General features: G+C 44.8%; 19 non-coding genes across 19 annotated transcripts; all 19 read right to left on the bottom strand.

Moving 5' to 3' along the window:
• Window positions 1-155: 155 nt before the first annotated feature.
• On the bottom strand, window positions 156-296 carry LOC122764137. Its single transcript, XR_006359546.1, has one exon. It is a non-coding gene; the product is annotated as a U4 spliceosomal RNA (small nuclear RNA).
• Window positions 297-952: 656 nt separating this feature from the next.
• Window positions 953-1,093, bottom strand: LOC122764130. Its single transcript, XR_006359539.1, has one exon. It is a non-coding gene; the product is annotated as a U4 spliceosomal RNA (small nuclear RNA).
• A 531-nt stretch (window positions 1,094-1,624) lies between these two features.
• LOC122764129 lies at window positions 1,625-1,765 on the bottom strand. Its single transcript, XR_006359538.1, has one exon. It is a non-coding gene; the product is annotated as a U4 spliceosomal RNA (small nuclear RNA).
• A 656-nt stretch (window positions 1,766-2,421) lies between these two features.
• LOC122764128 lies at window positions 2,422-2,562 on the bottom strand. The gene has a single exon (XR_006359537.1). It is a non-coding gene; the product is annotated as a U4 spliceosomal RNA (small nuclear RNA).
• A 656-nt stretch (window positions 2,563-3,218) lies between these two features.
• Window positions 3,219-3,359, bottom strand: LOC122764131. Its single transcript, XR_006359540.1, has one exon. It is a non-coding gene; the product is annotated as a U4 spliceosomal RNA (small nuclear RNA).
• A 656-nt stretch (window positions 3,360-4,015) lies between these two features.
• On the bottom strand, window positions 4,016-4,156 carry LOC122764127. Its single transcript, XR_006359536.1, has one exon. It is a non-coding gene; the product is annotated as a U4 spliceosomal RNA (small nuclear RNA).
• Window positions 4,157-4,812: 656 nt separating this feature from the next.
• Window positions 4,813-4,953, bottom strand: LOC122764138. The gene has a single exon (XR_006359547.1). It is a non-coding gene; the product is annotated as a U4 spliceosomal RNA (small nuclear RNA).
• Window positions 4,954-5,494: 541 nt separating this feature from the next.
• On the bottom strand, window positions 5,495-5,635 carry LOC122764126. The gene has a single exon (XR_006359535.1). It is a non-coding gene; the product is annotated as a U4 spliceosomal RNA (small nuclear RNA).
• A 656-nt stretch (window positions 5,636-6,291) lies between these two features.
• LOC122764125 lies at window positions 6,292-6,432 on the bottom strand. The gene has a single exon (XR_006359534.1). It is a non-coding gene; the product is annotated as a U4 spliceosomal RNA (small nuclear RNA).
• Window positions 6,433-7,088: 656 nt separating this feature from the next.
• On the bottom strand, window positions 7,089-7,229 carry LOC122764142. The gene has a single exon (XR_006359551.1). It is a non-coding gene; the product is annotated as a U4 spliceosomal RNA (small nuclear RNA).
• A 541-nt stretch (window positions 7,230-7,770) lies between these two features.
• Window positions 7,771-7,911, bottom strand: LOC122764141. The gene has a single exon (XR_006359550.1). It is a non-coding gene; the product is annotated as a U4 spliceosomal RNA (small nuclear RNA).
• A 656-nt stretch (window positions 7,912-8,567) lies between these two features.
• Window positions 8,568-8,708, bottom strand: LOC122764136. Its single transcript, XR_006359545.1, has one exon. It is a non-coding gene; the product is annotated as a U4 spliceosomal RNA (small nuclear RNA).
• A 541-nt stretch (window positions 8,709-9,249) lies between these two features.
• On the bottom strand, window positions 9,250-9,390 carry LOC122764140. Its single transcript, XR_006359549.1, has one exon. It is a non-coding gene; the product is annotated as a U4 spliceosomal RNA (small nuclear RNA).
• A 656-nt stretch (window positions 9,391-10,046) lies between these two features.
• Window positions 10,047-10,187, bottom strand: LOC122764139. Its single transcript, XR_006359548.1, has one exon. It is a non-coding gene; the product is annotated as a U4 spliceosomal RNA (small nuclear RNA).
• Window positions 10,188-10,728: 541 nt separating this feature from the next.
• LOC122764135 lies at window positions 10,729-10,869 on the bottom strand. The gene has a single exon (XR_006359544.1). It is a non-coding gene; the product is annotated as a U4 spliceosomal RNA (small nuclear RNA).
• A 656-nt stretch (window positions 10,870-11,525) lies between these two features.
• LOC122764124 lies at window positions 11,526-11,666 on the bottom strand. The gene has a single exon (XR_006359533.1). It is a non-coding gene; the product is annotated as a U4 spliceosomal RNA (small nuclear RNA).
• Window positions 11,667-12,322: 656 nt separating this feature from the next.
• Window positions 12,323-12,463, bottom strand: LOC122764133. The gene has a single exon (XR_006359542.1). It is a non-coding gene; the product is annotated as a U4 spliceosomal RNA (small nuclear RNA).
• A 541-nt stretch (window positions 12,464-13,004) lies between these two features.
• On the bottom strand, window positions 13,005-13,145 carry LOC122764132. Its single transcript, XR_006359541.1, has one exon. It is a non-coding gene; the product is annotated as a U4 spliceosomal RNA (small nuclear RNA).
• Window positions 13,146-13,687: 542 nt separating this feature from the next.
• Window positions 13,688-13,828, bottom strand: LOC122764134. Its single transcript, XR_006359543.1, has one exon. It is a non-coding gene; the product is annotated as a U4 spliceosomal RNA (small nuclear RNA).
• Window positions 13,829-14,161: the final 333 nt, after the last annotated feature.

Here is a 14,161-nt window from a genome sequence, read left to right as displayed (position 1 = left end):
CTCTACTGTGCCAAAAGCGTTTGTCCAGGTGGTGGAACATGGACAGCGCAAACTGCAACGAAAGAACCCGGTGGGGAGAACTCGAGGCAGCCCGGGATTGTCGGACACAGGCCATGGAACAAACGCTCAATGTTTTCTATTAACAAATCAAACAGTCTCTTGAGAGACTAACAAAAATTGCCTTGGCTGACTGTATTTCAAGTCATCCAGGCGGGGTATTGGGTTAAGTTTTCAACCAGCAATAATCACATCTCAGATAAACTTCATGGACTATGAAATTGCCTCTGCACAAGAATACTGAACTACTTTACAAGTTTGAAAGAGACCTGCTGCCACACTCACAGTAGACGTGGTTCATTTCACCGCCACTGGATGTGCACTAGTTTGTGTTCAAGGACTTGCTAATGTTGCATGTGAGAATGGCTCATTTAAAACTAACCCCGCCTTTTCCACCCAGCGGTTTGAACCACTCACTTTTCAGGACATGTAACTCAGTATTAAATCTTGCGGGACTCATTTAAACCAGAGCCTTGTCCTTCAATTGTGGATGTGCCAACAAGTTAAGGAAATAGAAATTGTATAGTAGCCTTCTTTGCCATCCAATGTGAAAGTAACCCACTTTTCAGGACATGCAACTCAACATTATACTTGTCAGACTAGAAGCTCCATCTTGCCCTCTAAAAGTCAGCCTTTCTCAAGGACGACACACCTGGAGACACATTCAAGTGCTTAAATGCCTGGCAGCTATCCTGGAAAGCAAGAGAACCACACCAAAACCTTGCCGCCCGAAGAACCACCTCTCCTGTGCCAACAGCGTTTGGCCAGGTGGTGGAACATGGACAACGCAAACTGCAATGAAAGAACCCGGAGGGGAGAACACGAGGCAGCCCGGGATTGTCGGACACAGGCCATGGAACAAACGCTCAATGTTTTCTATTAACAAATCAAACAGTCTCTTGAGAGACTAACAAAAATTGCCTTGGCTGACTGTATTTCAAGTCATCCAGGCGGGGTATTGGGTTAAGTTTTCAACCAGCAATAATCACGTCTCAGATAAACTTCATGGACTATGAAATTGCCTCTGCACAAGAATACAGAACTACTTTACAAGTTTGAAAGAGACCTGCTGCCACACTCACAGTAGACATGGTTCATTTCACCGCCACTGGATGTACACTAGTTTGTGTTCAATGACTTGCTAATGTTGCATGTGAGAATGGCTCATTTAAAACTAACCCCGCCTTTTCCACCCAGCGGTTTGAACCACTCACTTTTCAGGACATGTAACTCAGTATTAAATCTTGCGGGACTCATTTAAACCAGGGCCTTGTCCTTCAATTGTGGATGTGCCAACAAGTTAAGGAAATAGAAATTGTATAGTAGTCTGGCAGCTATCTGGCAGCTAATGCCTGGCAGCTGTCCTGGAAAGCAAGAGAACCACACCAAAACCTTGCCGCCCAAAGAACCACCTCTACTGTGCCAAAAGCGTTTGTCCAGGTGGTGGAACATGGACAACGCAAACTGCAACGAAAGAACCCGGAGGGGAGAACTCGAGGCAGCCCGGGATTGTCGGACACAGGCCATGGAACAAACGCTCAATGTTTTCTATTAACAAATCAAACAGTCTCTTGAGAGACTAACAAAAATTGCCTTGGCTGACTGTATTTCAAGTCATCCAGGCGGGGTATTGGGTTAAGTTTTCAACCAGCAATAATCACGTCTCAGATAAACTTCATGGACTATGAAATTGCCTCTGCACAAGAATACAGATCTACTTTACAAGGTTGAAAGAGACCTGCTGCCACACTCACAGTGGACGTGGTTCATTTCACCGCCACTGGATGTACACTAGTTTGTGTTCAATGACTTGCTAATGTTGCATGTGAGAATGGCTCATTTAAAACTAACCCCGCCTTTTCCAACCAGCGGTTTGAACCACTCACTTTTCAGGACATGTAACTCAGTATTAAATCTTGCGGGACTCATTTAAACCAGGGCCTTGTCCTTCAATTGTGGATGTGCCAACAAGTTAAGGAAATAGAAATTGTATAGTAGTCTTCTTTGCCATCCAATGTGAAAGTAACCCACTTTTCAGGACATGCAACTCAACATTAAACTTGTCAGACTAGAAGATCCATCTTGCCCTCTCAAAGTCAGCCTTTCTCAAGGACGACACACCTGGAGACACATTCAAGTGCTTAAATGCCTGGCAGCTATCCTGGAAAGCAAGAGAACCACACAAAAACCTTGCCGACCAAAGAACCACCTCTACTGTGCCAAAAGCGTTTGTCCAGGTGGTGGAACATGGACAGCGCAAACTGCAACGAAAGAACCCGGAGGGGAGAACTCGAGGCAGCCCGGGATTGTCGGACACAGGCCATGGAACAAACGCTCAATGTTTTCTATTAACAAATCAAACAGTCTCTTGAGAGACTAACAAAAATTGCCTTGGCTGACTGTATTTCAAGTCATCCAGGCGGGGTATTGGGTTAAGTTTTCAACCAGCAATAATCACGTCTCAGATAAACTTCATGGACTATGAAATTGCCTCTGCACAAGAATACAGAAGTACTTTACAAGTTTGAAAGAGACCTGCTGCCACACTCACAGTAGACGTGGTTCATTTCACCGCCACTGGATGTACACTAGTTTCTGTTCAATGACTTGCTAATGTTGCATGTGAGAATGGCTCATTTAAAACTAACCCCGCCTTTTCCACCCAGTGGTTTGAACCACTCACTTTTCAGGACATGTAACTCAGTATTAAATCTTGCAGGACTCATTTAAACCAGGGCCTTGTCCTTCAATTGTGGATGTGCCAACAAGTTAAGGAAATAGAAATTGTATAGTAGTCTTCTTTGCCATCCAATGTGAAAGTAACCCACTTTTCAGGACATGCAACTCAACATTAAACTTGTCAGACTAGAAGATCCATCTTGCCCTCTCAAAGTCAGCCTTTCTCAAGGACGACACACCTGGAGACACATTCAAGTGCTTAAATGCCTGGCAGCTATCCTGGAAAGCAAGAGAACCACACCAAAACCTTGCCGCCCGAAGAACCACCTCTCCTGTGCCAACAGCGTTTGTCCAGGTGGTGGAACATGGACAACGCAAACTGCAATGAAAGAACCCGGAGGGGAGAACACGAGGCAGCCCGAGATTGTCGGACACAGGCCATGGAACAAACGCTCAATGTTTTCTATTAACAAATCAAACAGTCTCTTGAGAGACTAACAAAAATTGCCTTGGCTGACTGTATTTCAAGTCATCCAGGCGGGGTATTGGGGTAAGTTTTCAACCAGCAATAATCACGTCTCAGATAAACTTCATGGACTATGAAATTGCCTCTGCACAAGAATACAGAACTACTTTACAAGTTTGAAAGAGACCTGCTGCCACACTCACAGTAGACATGGTTCATTTCACCGCCACTGGATGTGCACTAGTTTGTGTTCAATGACTTGCTAATGTTGCATGTGAGAATGGCTCATTTAAAACTAACCCCGCCTTTTCCACCCAGCGGTTTGAACCACTCACTTTTCAGGACATGTAACTCAGTATTAAATCTTGCGGGACTCATTTAAACCAGAGCCTTGTCCTTCAATTGTGGATGTGCCAACAAGTTAAGGAAATAGAAATTGTATAGTAGCCTTCTTTGCCATCCAATGTGAAAGTAACCCACTTTTCAGGACATGCAACTCAACATTATACTTGTCAGACTAGAAGATCCATCTTGCCCTCTAAAAGTCAGCCTTTCTCAAGGACGACACACCTGGAGACACATTCAAGTGCTTAAATGCCTGGCAGCTATCCTGGAAAGCAAGAGAACCACACAAAAACCTTGCCAACCAAAGAACCACCTCTACTGTGCCAAAAGCGTTTGTCCAGGTGGTGGAACATGGACAGCGCAAACTGCAACGAAAGAACCCGGAGGGGAGAACTCGAGGCAGCCCGGGATTGTCGGACACAGGCCATGGAACAAACGCTCAATGTTTCCTATTAACAAATCAAACAGTCTCTTGAGAGACTAACAAAAATTGCCTTGGCTGACTGTATTTCAAGTCATCCAGGCGGGGTATTGGGTTAAGTTTTCAACCAGCAATAATCACGTCTCAGATAAACTTCATGGACTATGAAATTGCCTCTGCACAAGAATACTGAACTACTTTACAAGTTTGAAAGAGACCTGCTGCCACACTCACAGTAGACGTGGTTCATTTCACAGCCACTGGATGTGCACTAGTTTGTGTTCAATGACTTGCTAATGTTGCATGTGAGAATGGCTCATTTAAAACTAACCCCGCCTTTTCCACCCAGCGGTTTGAACCACTCACTTTTCAGGACATGTAACTCAGTATTAAATCTTGCGGGACTAATTTAAACCAGAGCCTTGTCCTTCAATTGTGGATGTGCCAACAAGTTAAGGAAATAGAAATTGTATAGTAGCCTTCTTTGCCATCCAATGTGAAAGTAACCCACTTTTCAGGACATGCAACTCAACATTATACTTGTCAGACTAGAAGATCCATCTTGCCCTCTAAAAGTCAGCCTTTCTCAAGGACGACACACCTGGAGACACATTCAAGTGCTTAAATGCCTGGCAGCTATCCTGGAAAGCAAGAGAACCACACCAAAACCTTGCCGCCCGAAGAACCACCTCTCCTGTGCCAACAGCGTTTGTCCAGGTGGTGGAACATGGACAACGCAAACTGCAATGAAAGAACCCGGAGGGGAGAACACGAGGCAGCCCGGGATTGTCGGACACAGGCCATGGAACAAACGCTCAATGTTTTCTATTAACAAATCAAACAGTCTCTTGAGAGACTAACAAAAATTGCTTTGGCTGACTGTATTTCAAGTCATCCAGGCGGGGTATTGGGTTAAGTTTTCAACCAGCAATAATCACGTCTCAGATAAACTTCATGGACTATGAAATTGCCTCTGCACAAGAATACAGAACTACTTCACAAGTTTGAAAGAGACCTGCTGCCACACTCACAGTAGACATGGTTCATTTCACCGCCACTGGATGTACACTAGTTTGTGTTCAATGACTTGCTAATGTTGCATGTGAGAATGGCTCCTTTAAAACTAACCCCGCCTTTTCCACCCAGCGGTTTGAACCACTCACTTTTCAGGACATGTAACTCAGTATTAAATCTTGCGGGACTCATTTAAACCAGGGCCTTGTCCTTCAATTGTGGATGTGCCAACAAGTTAAGGAAATAGAAATTGTATAGTAGTCTGGCAGCTATCGGCAGCTATCTGGCAGCTAATGCCTGGCAGCTGTCCTGGAAAGCAAGAGAACCACACCAAAACCTTGCCGACCAAAGAACCACCTCTACTGTGCCAAAAGCGTTTGTCCAGGTGGTGGAACATGGACAGCGCAAACTGCAACGAAAGAACCCGGAGGGGAGAACTCGAGGCAGCCCGGGATTGTCGGACACAGGCCATGGAACAAACGCTCAATGTTTTCTATTAACAAATCAAACAGTCTCTTGAGAGACTAACAAAAATTGCCTTGGCTGACTGTATTTCAAGTCATCCAGGCGGGGTATTGGGTTAAGTTTTCAACCAGCAATAATCACGTCTCAGATAAACTTCATGGACTATGAAATTGCCTCTGCACAAGAATACTGAACTACTTTACAAGTTTGAAAGAGACCTGCTGCCACACTCACAGTAGACGTGGTTCATTTCACCGCCACTGGATGTGCACTAGTTTGTGTTCAATGACTTGCTAATGTTGCATGTGAGAATGGCTCATTTAAAACTAACCCCGCCTTTTCCACCCAGCGGTTTGAACCACTCACTTTTCAGGACATGTAACTCAGTATTAAATCTTGCGGGACTCATTTAAACCAGAGCCTTGTCCTTCAATTGTGGATGTGCCAACAAGTTAAGGAAATAGAAATTGTATAGTAGCCTTCTTTGCCATCCAATGTGAAAGTAACCCACTTTTCAGGACATGCAACTCAACATTATACTTGTCAGACTAGAAGATCCATCTTGCCCTCTAAAAGTCAGCCTTTCTCAAGGACGACACACCTGGAGACACATTCAAGTGCTTAAATGCCTGGCAGCTATCCTGGAAAGCAAGAGAACCACACCAAAACCTTGCCGCCCGAAGAACCACCTCTCCTGTGCCAACAGCGTTTGTCCAGGTGGTGGAACATGGACAACGCAAACTGCAATGAAAGAACCCGGAGGGGAGAACACGAGGCAGCCCGGGATTGTCGGACACAGGCCATGGAACAAACGCTCAATGTTTTCTATTAACAAATCAAACAGTCTCTTGAGAGACTAACAAAAATTGCCTTGGCTGACTGTATTTCAAGTCATCCAGGCGGGGTATTGGGTTAAGTTTTCAACCAGCAATAATCACGTCTCAGATAAACTTCATGGACTATGAAATTGCCTCTGCACAAGAATACAGAACTACTTTACAAGTTTGAAAGAGACCTGCTGCCACACTCACAGTAGACGTGGTTCATTTCACCGCCACTGGATGTACACTAGTTTGTGTTCAATGACTTGCTAATGTTGCATGTGAGAATGGCTCATTTAAAACTAACCCCGCCTTTTCCACCCAGCGGTTTGAACCACTCACTTTTCAGGACATGTAACTCAGTATTAAATCTTGCGGGACTCATTTAAACCAGAGCCTTGTCCTTCAATTGTGGATGTGCCAACAAGTTAAGGAAATAGAAATTGTATAGTAGCCTTCTTTGCCATCCAATGTGAAAGTAACCCACTTTTCAGGACATGCAACTCAACATTATACTTGTCAGACTAGAAGATCCATCTTGCCCTCTAAAAGTCAGCCTTTCTCAAGGACGACACACCTGGAGACACATTCAAGTGCTTAAATGCCTGGCAGCTATCCTGGAAAGCAAGAGAACCACACCAAAACCTTGCCGCCCGAAGAACCACCTCTCCTGTGCCAACAGCGTTTGTCCAGGTGGTGGAACATGGACAACGCAAACTGCAATGAAAGAACCCGGAGGGGAGAACACGAGGCAGCCCGGGATTGTCGGACACAGGCCATGGAACAAACGCTCAATGTTTTCTATTAACAAATCAAACAGTCTCTTGAGAGACTAACAAAAATTGCCTTGGCTGACTGTATTTCAAGTCATCCAGGCGGGGTATTGGGTTAAGTTTTCAACCAGCAATAATCACGTCTCAGATAAACTTCATGGACTATGAAATTGCCTCTGCACAAGAATACAGAACTACTTTACAAGTTTGAAAGAGACCTGCTGCCACACTCACAGTAGACATGGTTCATTTCACCGCCACTGGATGTACACTAGTTTGTGTTCAATGACTTGCTAATGTTGCATGTGAGAATGGCTCATTTAAAACTAACCCCGCCTTTTCCACCTAGCGGTTTGAACCACTCACTTTTCAGGACATGTAACTCAGTATTAAATCTTGCGGGACTCATTTAAACCAGGGCCTTGTCCTTCAATTGTGGATGTGCCAACAAGTTAAGGAAATAGAAATTGTATAGTAGTCTGGCAGCTATCGGCAGCTATCTGGCAGCTAATGCCTGGCAGTTGTCCTGGAAAGCAAGAGAACCACACCAAAACCTTGCCGCCCGAAGAACCACCTCTACTGTGCCAAAAGCGTTTGTCCAGGTGGTGGAACATGGACAACGCAAACTGCAACGAAAGAACCCGGAGGGGAGAACTCGAGGCAGCCCAGGATTGTCGGACACAGGCCATGGAACAAACGCTCAATGTTTTCTATTAACAAATCAAACAGTCTCTTGAGAGACTAACAAAAATTGCCTTGGCTGACTGTATTTCAAGTCATCCAGGCGGGGTATTGGGTTAAGTTTTCAACCAGCAATAATCACGTCTCAGATAAACTTCATGGACTATGAAATTGCCTCTGCACAAGAATACAGATCTACTTTACAAGTTTGAAAGAGACCTGCTGCCACACTCACAGTGGACGTGGTTCATTTCACCGCCACTGGATGTACACTAGTTTGTGTTCAATGACTTGCTAATGTTGCATGTGAGAATGGCTCATTTAAAACTAACCCCGCCTTTTCCACCCAGCGGTTTGAACCACTCACTTTTCAGGACATGTAACTCAGTATTAAATCTTGCGGGACTCATTTAAACCAGAGCCTTGTCCTTCAATTGTGGATGTGCCAACAAGTTAAGGAAATAGAAATTGTATAGTAGCCTTCTTTGCCATCCAATGTGAAAGTAACCCACTTTTCAGGACATGCAACTCAACATTATACTTGTCAGACTAGAAGATCCATCTTGCCCTCTAAAAGTCAGCCTTTCTCAAGGACGACACACCTGGAGACACATTCAAGTGCTTAAATGCCTGGCAGCTATCCTGGAAAGCAAGAGAACCACACCAAAACCTTGCCGCCCGAAGAACCACCTCTCCTGTGCCAACAGCGTTTGTCCAGGTGGTGGAACATGGACAACGCAAACTGCAATGAAAGAACCCAGAGGGGAGAACACGAGGCAGCCCGGGATTGTCGGACACAGGCCATGGAACAAACGCTCAATGTTTTCTATTAACAAATCAAACAGTCTCTTGGGAGACTAACAAAAATTGCCTTGGCTGACTGTATTTCAAGTCATCCAGGCGGGGCATTGGGTTAAGTTTTCAACCAGCAATAATCACGTCTCAGATAAACTTCATGGACTATGAAATTGCCTCTGCACAAGAATACAGATCTACTTTACAAGTTTGAAAGAGACCTGCTGCCACACTCACAGTAGACATGGTTCATTTCACCGCCACTGGATGTACACTAGTTTGTGTTCAATGACTTGCTAATGTTGCATGTGAGAATGGCTCATTTAAAACTAACCCCGCCTTTTCCACCCAGCGGTTTGAACCACTCACTTTTCAGGACATGTAACTCAGTATTAAATCTTGCGGGACTCATTTAAACCAGGGCCTTGTCCTTCAATTGTGGATGTGCCAACAAGTTAAGGAAATAGAAATTGTATAGTAGTCTGGCAGCTATCGGCAGCTATCTGGCAGCTAATGCCTGGCAGCTGTCCTGGAAAGCAAGAGAACCACACAAAAACCTTGCCGACCAAAGAACCACCTCTACTGTGCCAAAAGCGTTTGTCCAGGTGGTGGAACATGGACAACGCAAACTGCAATGAAAGAACCCGGAGGGGAGAACACGAGGCAGCCCGAGATTGTCGGACACAGGCCATGGAACAAATGCTCAATGTTTTCTATTAACAAATCAAACAGTCTCTTGAGAGACTAACAAAAATTGCCTTGGCTGACTGTATTTCAAGTCATCCAGGCGGGGTATTGGGTTAAGTTTTCAACCAGCAATAATCACGTCTCAGATAAACTTCATGGACTATGAAATTGCCTCTGCACAAGAATACTGAACTACTTTACAAGTTTGAAAGAGACCTGCTGCCACACTCACAGTAGACGTGGTTCATTTCACCGCCACTGGATGTGCACTAGTTTGTGTTCAATGACTTGCTAATGTTGCATGTGAGAATGGCTCATTTAAAACTAACCCCGCCTTTTCCACCCAGCGGTTTGAACCACTCACTTTTCAGGACATGTAACTCAGTATTAAATCTTGCGGGACTAATTTAAACCAGAGCCTTGTCCTTCAATTGTGGATGTGCCAACAAGTTAAGGAAATAGAAATTGTATAGTAGCCTTCTTTGCCATCCAATGTGAAAGTAACCCACTTTTCAGGACATGCAACTCAACATTATACTTGTCAGACTAGAAGATCCATCTTGCCCTCTAAAAGTCAGCCTTTCTCAAGGACGACACACCTGGAGACACATTCAAGTGCTTAAATGCCTGGCAGCTATCCTGGAAAGCAAGAGAACCACACCAAAACCTTGCCGCCCGAAGAACCACCTCTCCTGTGCCAACAGCGTTTGTCCAGGTGGTGGAACATGGACAACGCAAACTGCAATGAAAGAACCCGGAGGGGAGAACACGAGGCAGCCCGGGATTGTCGGACACAGGCCATGGAACAAACGCTCAATGTTTTCTATTAACAAATCAAACAGTCTCTTGAGAGACTAACAAAAATTGCCTTGGCTGACTGTATTTCAAGTCATCCAGGCGGGGTATTGGGTTAAGTTTTCAACCAGCAATAATCCCGTCTCAGATAAACTTCATGGCCTATGAAATTGCCTCTGCACAAGAATACAGAACTACTTTACAAGTTTGAAAGAGACCTGCTGCCACACTCACAGTAGACATGGTTCATTTCACCGCCACTGGATGTACACTAGTTTGTGTTCAATGACTTGCTAATGTTGCATGTGAGAATGGCTCATTTAAAACTAACCCCGCCTTTTCCACCCAGCGGTTTGAACCACTCACTTTTCAGGACATGTAACTCAGTATTAAATCTTGCGGGACTCATTTAAACCAGGGCCTTGTCCTTCAATTGTGGATGTGCCAACAAGTTAAGGAAATAGAAATTGTATAGTAGTCTGGCAGCTATCGGCAGCTATCTGGCAGCTAATGCCTGGCAGTTGTCCTGGAAAGCAAGAGAACCACACCAAAACCTTGCCGCCCGAAGAACCACCTCTACTGTGCCAAAAGCGTTTGTCCAGGTGGTGGAACATGGACAACGCAAACTGCAACGAAAGAACCCGGAGGGGAGAACTCGAGGCAGCCCGGGACTGTCGGACACAGGCCATGGAACAAACGCTCAATGTTTTCTATTAACAAATCAAACAGTCTCTTGAGAGACTAACAAAAATTGCCTTGGCTGACTGTATTTCAAGTCATCCAGGCGGGGTATTGGGTTAAGTTTTCAACCAGCAATAATCACGTCTCAGATAAACTTCATGGACTATGAAATTGCCTCTGCACAAGAATACAGATCTACTTTACAAGTTTGAAAGAGACCTGCTGCCACACTCACAGTGGACGTGGTTCATTTCACCGCCACTGGATGTACACTAGTTTGTGTTCAATGACTTGCTAATGTTGCATGTGAGAATGGCTCATTTAAAACTAACCCCGCCTTTTCCACCCAGCGGTTTGAACCACTCACTTTTCAGGACATGTTACTCAGTATTAAATCTTGCGGGACTCATTTAAACCAGGGCCTTGTCCTTCAATTGTGGATGTGCCAACAAGTTAAGGAAATAGAAATTGTATAGTAGTCTTCTTTGCCATCCAATGTGAAAGTAACCCACTTTTCAGGACATGCAACTCAACATTAAACTTGTCAGACTAGAAGATCCATCTTGCCCTCTAAAAGTCAGCCTTTCTCAAGGACGACACACCTGGAGACACATTCAAGTGCTTAAATGCCTGGCAGCTATCCTGGAAAGCAAGAGAACCACACAAAAACCTTGCCGACCAAAGAACCACCTCTACTGTGCCAAAAGCGTTTGTCCAGGTGGTGGAACATGGACAGCGCAAACTGCAACGAAAGAACCCGGAGGGGAGAACTCGAGGCAGCCCGGGATTGTCGGACACAGGCCATGGAACAAACGCTCAATGTTTTCTATTAACAAATCAAACAGTCTCTTGAGAGAATAACAAAAATTGCCTTGGCTGACTGTATTTCAAGTCATCCAGGCGGGGTATTGGGTTAAGTTTTCAACCAGCAATAATCACGTCTCAGATAAACTTCATGGACTATGAAATTGCCTCTGCACAAGAATACTGAACTACTTTACAAGTTTGAAAGAGACCTGCTGCCACACTCACAGTAGACATGGTTCATTTCACCGCCACTGGATGTGCACTAGTTTGTGTTCAATGACTTGCTAATGTTGCATGTGAGAATGGCTCATTTAAAACTAACCCCGCCTTTTCCACCCAGCGGTTTGAACCACTCACTTTTCAGGACATGTAACTCAGTATTAAATCTTGCGGGACTCATTTAAACCAGAGCCTTGTCCTTCAATTGTGGATGTGCCAACAAGTTAAGGAAATAGAAATTGTATAGTAGCCTTCTTTGCCATCCAATGTGAAAGTAACCCACTTTTCAGGACATGCAACTCAACATTATACTTGTCAGACTAGAAGATCCATCTTGCCCTCTAAAAGTCAGCCTTTCTCAAGGACGACACACCTGGAGACACATTCAAGTGCTTAAATGCCTGGCAGCTATCCTGGAAAGCAAGAGAACCACACCAAAACCTTGCCGCCCGAAGAACCACCTCTCCTGTGCCAACAGCGTTTGTCCAGGTGGTGGAACATGGACAACGCAAACTGCAATGAAAGAACCCAGAGGGGAGAACACGAGGCAGCCCGGGATTGTCGGACACAGGCCATGGAACAAACGCTCAATGTTTTCTATTAACAAATCAAACAGTCTCTTGGGAGACTAACAAAAATTGCCTTGGCTGACTGTATTTCAAGTCATCCAGGCGGGGTATTGGGTTAAGTTTTCAACCAGCAATAATCACGTCTCAGATAAACTTCATGGACTATGAAATTGCCTCTGCACAAGAATACAGAACTACTTTACAAGTTTGAAAGAGACCTGCTGCCACACTCACAGTAGACGTGGTTCATTTCACCGCCACTGGATGTACACTAGTTTCTGTTCAATGACTTGCTAATGTTGCATGTGAGAATGGCTCATTTAAAACTAACCCCGCCTTTTCCACCCAGCGGTTTGAACCACTCACTTTTCAGGACATGTAACTCAGTATTAAATCTTGCGGGACTCATTTAAACCAGAGCCTTGTCCTTCAATTGTGGATGTGCCAACAAGTTAAGGAAATAGAAATTGTATAGTAGTCTGGCAGCTATCGGCAGCTATCTGGCAGCTAATGCCTGGCAGCTGTCCTGGAAAGCAAGAGAACCATACAAAAACCTTGCCGACCAAAGAACCACCTCTACTGTGCCAAAAGCGTTTGTCCAGGTGGTGGAACATGGACAGCGCAAACTGCAACGAAAGAACCCGGAGGGGAGAACTCGAGGCAGCCCGGGATTGTCGGACACAGGCCATGGAACAAACGCTCAATGTTTTCTATTAACAAATCAAACAGTCTCTTGGGAGACTAACAAAAATTGCCTTGGCTGACTGTATTTCAAGTCATCCAGGCGGGGTATTGGGTTAAGTTTTCAACCAGCAATAATCACGTCTCAGATAAACTTCATGGACTATGAAATTGCCTCTGCACAAGAATACAGATCTACTTTACAAGTTTGAAAGAGACCTGCTGCCACACTCACAGTGGACGTGGGTTCATTTCACCGCCACTGGATGTACACTAGTTTGTGTTCAAGGACTTGCTAATGTTGCATGTGAGAATGGCTCATTTAAAACTAACCCCGCCTTTTCCACCCAGCGGTTTGAACCACTCACTTTTCAGGACATGTAACTCAGTATTAAATCTTGCGGGTCACATTTAAACCAGGGCCTTGTCCTTCAATTGTGGATGTGCCAACAAGTTAAGGAAATAGAAATTGTATAGTAGTCTGGCAGCTATCGGCAGCTATCTGGCAGCTAATGCCTGGCAGCTGTCCTGGAAAGCAAGAGAACCATACAAAAACCTTGCCGACCAAAGAACCACCTCTACTGTGCCAAAAGCGTTTGTCCAGGTGGTGGAACATGGACAGCGCAAACTGCAACGAAAGAACCCGGAGGGGAGAACTCGAGGCAGCCCGGGATTGTCGGACACAGGCCATGGAACAAACGCTCAATGTTTTCTATTAACAAATCAAACAGTCTCTTGAAAGACTAACAAAAATTGCCTTGGCTGACTGTATTTCAAGTCATCCAGGCGGGGTATTGGGTTAAGTTTTCAACCAGCAATAATCACGTCTCAGATAAACTTCATGGACTATGAAATTGCCTCTGCACAAGAATACAGAACTACTTTACAAGTTTGAAAGAGACCTGCTGCCACACTCACAGTAGACGTGGTTCATTTCACCGCCACTGGATGTGCACTAGTTTGTGTTCAATGACTTGCTAATGTTGCATGTGAGAATGGCTCATTTAAAACTAACCCCGCCTTTTCCACCCAGCGGTTTGAACCACTCACTTTTCAGGACATGTAACTCAGTATTAAATCTTGCGGGACTCATTTAAACCAGAGCCTTGTCCTTCAATTGTGGATGTGCCAACAAGTTAAGGAAATAGAAATTGTATAGTAGTCTGGCAGCTATCGGCAGCTATCTGGCAGCTAATGCCTGGCAG

This window comes from Solea senegalensis, unplaced genomic scaffold (genome assembly GCF_019176455.1).
Source record: "Solea senegalensis isolate Sse05_10M unplaced genomic scaffold, IFAPA_SoseM_1 scf7180000017246, whole genome shotgun sequence".
NCBI classification, from domain to species: Eukaryota; Metazoa; Chordata; class Actinopteri; order Pleuronectiformes; family Soleidae; genus Solea; species Solea senegalensis.
Note: the sequence above shows the minus strand (reverse complement) of the source record. Positions and strands in the feature narration are given on the sequence as shown.